Genomic DNA, 8,652 nt, shown 5'->3' on the forward strand with positions numbered 1-8,652 from the left:
CATTTTGCCCTGGACTTTTGTTTGTTGGGAGTTTTTTGATTACTGATTTAACCTTCTTACTAGTAATCAATCTATTCATATTTTCAATTTCTTCATGATTTAGTCTAGAAAATTGTGTGTATTTCTAGGGATTTATTCATTTCTTCTAGGTCATCCAATTTGCAGACACATAATTATTTAGCTTCTCATGAACTTTTATATTTCTGTGCTCAGTTGTAACTTCTCTTTCATTTCTGATTTTATTTATGTGGGTCCTCTCTTTTTCTTTCTTGATGAGTCTGGCTAAAGGTTTGTCAGTTTTGTTTATCTTTTCAAAGAACCAGCTCTTAGTTTCACTAATTTTTATTGTTTTCTTTTTATCTTGTGTTTCATTTATTACTATTCTAATCTTTAGTATTTCCTTTCTTCTACTACCTTTGACTTTATTTGTTCTTTTTCCTAGTTCTTTTGGGTATAAAATTAGATATTTTATTTCACAGAAGCAGTTCTTAATGGGTACATCAGAACTTGTTTCACCTAGCCCCTGGGGCTTAGCACAGAGGGAACAGGCGAAAATACTCATCTCTGTCTTCCCTAAAAGAGGTTTGATTATATACTTTATAAATGGACAAGGAGCTTCCTTCCTGGGGTACTTGTCTGGGCTGTTCATAGAAGGTTTGTGGTTGATAGTTTTCTGAACACTACAGAGAAAAATGCATCTCATGTTTACATGAGCATCTAATAGAGAGTGTCCTGATTCTGCCACAAAAATTAATCCTGAAGTTAAATGCTTTTGGAATAGAGTAGGATATCTTTATTCCTTATTTTTCAGTTACCAGCTAATTTTCCTAAAGGAGTACACCAAATAGTTAAATCTTGTTACTGAAGGAAAAGCAAGTCATTGCAGGAACATTTATGTAAAGGTCCAAATGAAACTTTCACAGTCACGGAAGTACTATTATTTCCTGATTCTGACCAGGTCCGCAGATTAAACCTACAAATGATCCTAAGTCCAGTCCATCAATAACTAATGAAATGACCTGCTGTCTTATAATTCCTACTTTCATAATTACAAGGAAATTTCTACTATCATTCATCATTAATATGTGAAATTATATGTTGATGAACTTTCTAAAGGACAGGGATTTCTTTAACAGCTTTTACCTTTACTTAAGCTGGCATTTTAGACACTAAAAGAGAACCATTCATAAGAGAGTTGGTAAGTTTCAAATGCATGAAAAGACAGGTAAAACATGAAGAGAATGAAAAGAACCTAAAATACTTTGAACATTTAAAAAATGATTATATTTATTTTGGAATTCAGCTGGGACACAGAGCCACGTCTTTTTCTTTCTGTCTTAGATATCGACTTATCGCTAGACCTATTACCATCTCCAATTAACATGTGGACAGCAGAAATTTCAAAGCAAAGAAAATAAAAGAAAGGCAAAAACACTTTTATTCCTATTCAGTATTTTCTCTCACAGTTTCTTCAATTTCCATCCCGTGGAGGGAAATTGATATGTACTGAAGATTGTTATTGCCTTCTGAACATGTAAGACCTGTGACACAAAAGGAACTTTGGAGCTTTATGATTTATTGCTTTATCATTTTTAGTGCCATCTCTGTTCATCCTCAAAACCAGGGCAGGCCACAGGACATATTCAAAGGGGAATGTTTTCTGTATTCCTTTTTTAAAGGGCAAAGCACTTACCATTTTCTACATACAAAGCACCTATTTTTTTGCTCACTGTTTGATGAGCAACACTGAAGCCTGCTTTTCAGATCTCTTCAATAGAGGAGAATATATTTTCCCCATTCTCAACCAACTTTTTAATTAGTATGCACCATGATTCTTATTCTCCTGAAAACTGCAGCTATTTTACCCAACATTCTCCTTTTAAGAGAATGTTTTTTCATGCACGTGCACACACACACACACACACACACACTCACACACACATACAGAGATCCATGCTGGAATTGGCTTCAAACTGTGCAGGTCCATATGATCCTCTCAGTGAGCATCATCAGAGCCTATCATCCACTATCTGAAGAGGCAAAAGTAAGCTAAATATCACCCCAACCCCAAGGGAGCAGAAAGCTTAAAGGCATTGGTCATTTAGAATTACAATACAGCACCCATGCACTTAGTAAATGGTTGACCTTAAAATGTAGATAAAGACTTGCTCTTGGGTCTATTCTAAATGTTTTCTATTTTCATTCCTTGGACCAAAATCTGATTCCAGATTTTGATATGCCCCAAATTTTGTTTGTTTGGTTTCCCCCTACCCTAGTGCCCTTAACCATTGTAAAGCTTAATTCCAGCTTTTCACGAACTCTAGGGAAAAGCTTGACACATATTTCCTCTAAAGAGCCAGATATTAACCATTTCACACTTTCTATGTTGCAACTACTCAACTCTGCTGTTATAATTCTAAAGCTGCCATAGACTATATATAAATGAATGGATGTAGCTGTGTTCCAATAAAATTTTTTGCATGATAAATTTGGATCTCAGTCTTTAATTTGCAAATTCCTACCCTGTGGTGCAAACTATTATCTTTTATCTTAGTTATGCACTACATTAAAATTCGCAAAACAAATTTAAAATGTTAGAAAAGAAATTGAATTAGCATTAGAAAATAGACATATGTGCCAAATACTATAAATTTTAAAATTTCATCTAAATGCTTACTTAAGACAATTTATTAAAGTCCATTAATTTTTACAAGATTGACTATTTTCAGAAGCAATGAGTTACCAAATACATACTCACCACTAAATGAAAGTGCGCTCCAATTACAACTTCATATTATATCTAAGTAATTTTTGTCCTTCATCCTACCCATAGTATTACAAGTAATTGTGAGGCATCTTCATACATGACCACGTTAAAGCAAGCACAGAGAATAGAAACAAAGAAAGTTTTAGTGCAAATATCCAAATATTTTTTTGGACTTAAATATAGCAGGTTTGAACTCCCAATTTGCATACTAAAGTAATCGCAAAGATAAAGCAGTTATTTAAAAAGAATATCTTCTCTAAAAATCATTAGTTTACCAAAAATATGTTTTTCAATTCTAATTTAGAATATCTAATAAAAAATTTCCATTTAAGAAATATTAACTTTGCAAGTTCTACCACACCATATGTTTATATTATCTCTTTGTTTTGTTTTACTTTCAATAATAATGTTTGTTATCCAAAATCTTCAAATAGAAAACATTTGCAATCTAATTGTAAACTTTATAAAAACATATTTTAATAAAAATGAATATTTTTCAGCCCATCTTGTCCATTTAGAAATTATAATATCCATGAGTCTCTGTTTGTTTGTCCTGTTCATTTTGCTTTTAGGTTAAATCCCACATATAAGCAATATAATGTGATTTTTCAACTTTTTCCATCTGGCTTATTTCACTTAGCATGATTATCTTGCGGTCTATCCATGTTGTCACAAATAGCAGTATTTCATCTCTTCTTATGGCTGAGTAATATTCTATTGTATCTATGTACCACAGCTTCTTTATCCAGTCATCTATTGTAGGACACTTCAGTTGCTTCCATGTCCTAGCCACCATGAATAATGCTGCTCAAACTCAATTTTTTTTTGCCAGAGAATCTATTAAAAAGCATAATTACTCATAAACAAAAAAATTAACTTAGAGATTCCCTTTTAATTTCTCCAAGATGTTTATTGAAGTCAGTTTTTCCCCAAAATTTACTCTCATTATCCCATTGCTAATGTTTTTAACATATATTCCCTTGCTTTGCAATACTTTTACCTCTAACTATTTCAAAGTTTTTTCTTACTTCACTGTAAAGGCAGATTCCATATGCAAAAGGGTCAGGACAATTTCCCAGATGTCTTTAAATCCCATTTGTTCTCTTTATATGAAGAACTGGTAGCGCTACACCCTCAAAGAAGAATTGAATTCCAAAACTGGAAGAAACTTTGAACTCCAAAGTGGATAGTTGTCTTTATATAAGTAACTATTTCTGGCCTCCACAATGTCATCTGGAGTCCATGACTAAATGTGTTCAGAAGTGATCAAGACACAGTGACAAAAGAATCTACATCTCAGTTGTCATGGTCTCCACATATCATAGCTTTCATTCTCCCTAGGCAACAGGAAGAGCAAGAAAATCCTTTTTTTTTCTGTCATGAAAATATGCAACTTGAATCCATAAAGGGTGTTAATTTTGTAGTGATAGGCAAGGCAGTTACACTTTCTGAATCTTCTTCATCTATAAAATGGTGAAAGTAATTTCTATTTTGCAAGAAAAGATATTAGAGATGGTATATTCAAAGTTTCTGATTTAGTTCTAAGAACAAAGTAGACAACTGATTATAAAAAACACTTGTTAGGACTATTAAATTGAAACATGAAATTGCATTTTTATATGTAAAAATGTTCAAATACAATTTCATATGGTTCAATCTAATATATTTTCACTTCCCAGTGACGGGATGAATATCTACAGTGTTATTTTATGTGTCTTTATATTGAAATAGTAAAGAAACGGTTGCTGAAAGCCAGTGCCCTCATACAGATACAATAAACCCAACTTGGTGCGATTGATATTGTCCTCAAAAGAGGGCATAAAGGAGATAACAGAGAAGGAGAGAGCTTCATTCCATTATGCTGCAGCTATTTATTGCATGATTGGGTTGAAGCTACTTTTTCAGGTGAAATTATATATGAGTTTTGGGTTTAGTCCCAAAAAGCAAAATAAATCTGTTGACAGCTTACTCCAATGTAGTGGGTAAGATTACAAATAAATGAAAACTCAAGCCAATTGAAAACTGTCAAATGAGTTATTTGTACTGATATGAACATATAAATTTATTTTTTTGGTTAAAAAATACATAACATAAAATTTACCATCTTAGCCCTATTTAAGTATACAAGTATAGTAGTGATAACTATATGCACAATATTCATTGCTTTTTAAAAACACTTTTTCAACAAGTATTATTTCTTACTTATATTTTTATATTTCCACAGATATGTCAATAAATTACTAGATAAAATATAACAGGTTTTGATTGCTATTCCAAACTCAAGCTGTATCTGTCTATAAAGAAAGCAGAAAAGAAAGATCTATCTTTAGTAATATTTGAAAATGACAGTAATCCTAACCTATAAGAAATAAATAATAGGCATTTAAAACTTAAACCAAACAAAGGAAGACAAAGAAAAACTGACATATACTTCCCCAGATACAAGACAGTATAAATTTCTCCCCGTGCAAGAGAATCCTAAATAATTCAACCAACGCCTGTGTTTCAAATTCGGAGAACCAATAATGCATTAAGTTCAATGAGCTTTTCTCCAATTGATCTTAAGAGATTTTACTCTTCTCATTTTTTTATATTATTATATATAGATATATAATTTGACATTTTTAAATTATTTATTTTTATTATGGTGACATTGGTTAACTAAATCCAATAAGTTTCAAGTGTACAATTAAACAGTAAGGCATATATTACATTGTGTGTTCACTGCCCATAGTTAGATTTCTTTCTGTCACCACATTTTTGACACCTTTTACCCCATTTATCTTCCCACTCTCCCAAACCCCCTAACCTCTAGTAACCACTAGTCTATTGTCCATGTCCATGAGTCTCTGTTTGTCCTGTTTACTTGTTGCTTTTAGGCTTATATCCCACATATAAGTGATATCGTGTGATTTTCAACTTTTTCTGTCTGGCTTATTTCGCTTAGCATGACCATCTCAAAGTCCATCCATGTTGTCGCAAATGGCAATATTTCATCTCTACTTATGGTCAAGTAATATTCCACTGTATATATGTACCACAGCTTCTTTAGCAAATCATCTATTGTAGGACACTTCAGTTGCTTCCATGTCCTGGCCATCATGAATAATGCTGCTAAGAACATCAGTGTGCAACTATCTTTTTGGATATGAGTTTTCAAGTCTTTGGGATAAATACCCAGTAGAGGGATTTCTGGATCATATGGTAGATCAATTCTTAGTTTCCTGAGGAACCTCCATACTGTTTACCATAGTGGCTGTACCAATTTGCAGTCCCACCAGATGTGTATGAGAGTCCCTTTTCCTCTGCATCCTCTCCAACATTTGTTATTACTTGTCCTGTTGATCATAGCTATTCTAACAGGTGTGAGATGGTATCTCATTGTGGTTTTGATTTGCATTTCCCTGATAGCTAGTGACGTTGAGCATCTTTTCATATGTTTGTTGGCCATTTGTATATTTTCTTGGGAGAAGAGTCTGTTCAAGTCCTCTTCTCATTTTTTGATTGGATCATTTGTTTTTTTGTTGTTATTGAGTTGTATGACTTCTTTGTATATTTTGGATATTAGGCCCTTATCAGAAGCATTGCCTGAAAATATATTTTCCCATTTTCAGATGTTTGTCTCTTTACCTTATTAATGGTTTCTTTTGCTGTGCAAAATCTTTTTGGTTTGATATAGTCCCATTCATTTATTTTTTTTTTTTTACTTTCCTCTTTAAATGTAAAGTCATATATTGCTTAAAGACAAGGATATGTTTTGAGAAATGTGTCATTAGGATATTTCCTCCTTATGTAAACATCACAGAGTACACTTCACAAACCTAGATGATATAGCCTACTACACACTTAGGCTATATAGTATATCCTATTGCTCCTAGGCTACAAGCCTATACAGCAAAACAACAGGAGGTTAAACCAAGCACAAGAGAAAATTATGCAATCAAGAGATAATAAACATGAGATGTATAAGGCTGCTGCCTTTATGACACAGCATGCTGTTTTACAGAAAAAAAATTTTATTATAAGTAGGAAGAATATACTCTAAAACAATTAAAAGTATAGTATAGCAAATACATAATAACATAGTCCTTTATTATCATTATCAAGTATTATGTACTCTACAAAATCATATGTGCTATACTTTTATACTTTTATATGATTGGCAATGCAGTAGGTTTGTTTATACCAGCTTCACCACACACATTTGAGTAATGTGTTGCTCTACAGCATTGTGAGAGCTATAAGATCATGGAGCAATAGGAATTCTTCAGCTCCATTTTAATCTTATGGGACCACTGTCATACATGCAGTCCATCGTTGACCAAAATGTCATTATGCAGTACATGATTCTATTCTAATTTGTTTCACAACCAACTGTGACTCTGGTCAGAAATATCTTCATAGATTTTGTGATTACTATTCACCTAATAAGGAAAAATTTGCTATTTTCCAAAACTTCCATTGGTCAGAAATATTAGCAGCAGAAATTCTCTTCTATACATTTGACTCAGGTTAGATTCCTATCTAAGAGTTCAGCTTTGCTCTTTAGTGACTATCACAATAGTACTTAAATAAAGTAAATAATACTTAAAGTAAGAATTCAGCACAGATGAATGAATGAATGGTCCATTAAAAATTTAATTTCATGTAGATTAAAGTACCCAACTGACACTGATTTCTTCATTTGTCCACCAAGTATTTGTAAATCAGGTAGAATAAAGTAAATAAATCAAAACACTAAAAATGTCCTACTTTGTTAAAATAGCTCCATAAATAATAGTCACATATCATTTAATAAAAATTGGAGGAAAAGAAATTGCTTCTGATTAATCTTGTATGGAGCGATTTTAATCCATCACTAATTAGAAAAAGTCAATTTGATCTAAAGAATTTTAGTTTCTTTTGGATGTTTATTCAATTTCATTCGGATAAATTGAAACTTTACTCAGTGCCTAAATTATAATTTAAGTATCTATATGATTAATGTTCCCATACAGTTTTAGAAAATGAAATGCCACATTTCAACTCTTCTGAACTAAAGAAATATCATTCAATAAATTAAACTCTGATGTGTTTTGAAGCAGGCATACAATTCACAGTGACTATGTGTACCTTATTAATGATTTTAGGACAAGGTAAAAAATCAGAAATAACGACAGACGGGAATTCCTAGCAAATCCATAGCAATCTACAATTTCATCTGGATGTGTGTTTGTTGTTTTGTAGTTTACTAATGATTCATATTCATTGAATATAATCTTGTTAAGATACTGCCAAAGGGAGTACTTTATTCAAAACCTCATTTTTTCATTAAGAAATCTATTAGATTTCTCATAATCTGAGCCTATCTTTTTTCCATGAATGTTTCACATTTTATGTTTTTTAAAGTGACTAAAGCAATCTATCTTGTTTGGAAATAGCAATTCCACAAAAGAATGAATTGTACATTTTGTGATGCAAACTCAAATACATTACATTTGTCTGGTTTTCTATTAATATTCATGAAATTTTTTGCACTATTTGTTTTCTAGATTGTATTTAATTCAGTTCCCACTTTTCTAGTAAATGTGATTGACTAAAAGCCCAAATTGCTATTTTGAGAAGTGTATTGAAGTGTTAATATGTAATATGGTTAAAAATGGCTAATAAAAAAGTTAATAGCACCTTTTTCACAGTCTACTTCCCAATATATTCTGCAACATGCTTGCACTATCACTGGTCTTTTTAGATTTGAGCATAATAAATATTTGTTATTGTCATCATTGTAAAATCCAATAAACTAGAATATAATATGGGAGGGTTGTATAAAATCAAATTTAAAAATTCCAATCATTTAGTTTCCTATTATATATTCTAGCTATGTATTCCACAGCCATCTGAGGCTC

Source organism: Pteropus medius, unplaced genomic scaffold, assembly GCF_902729225.1.
Source record: "Pteropus medius unplaced genomic scaffold, Ma_sr-lr_union100, whole genome shotgun sequence".
NCBI lineage: Eukaryota > Metazoa > Chordata > Mammalia > Chiroptera > Pteropodidae > Pteropus > Pteropus medius.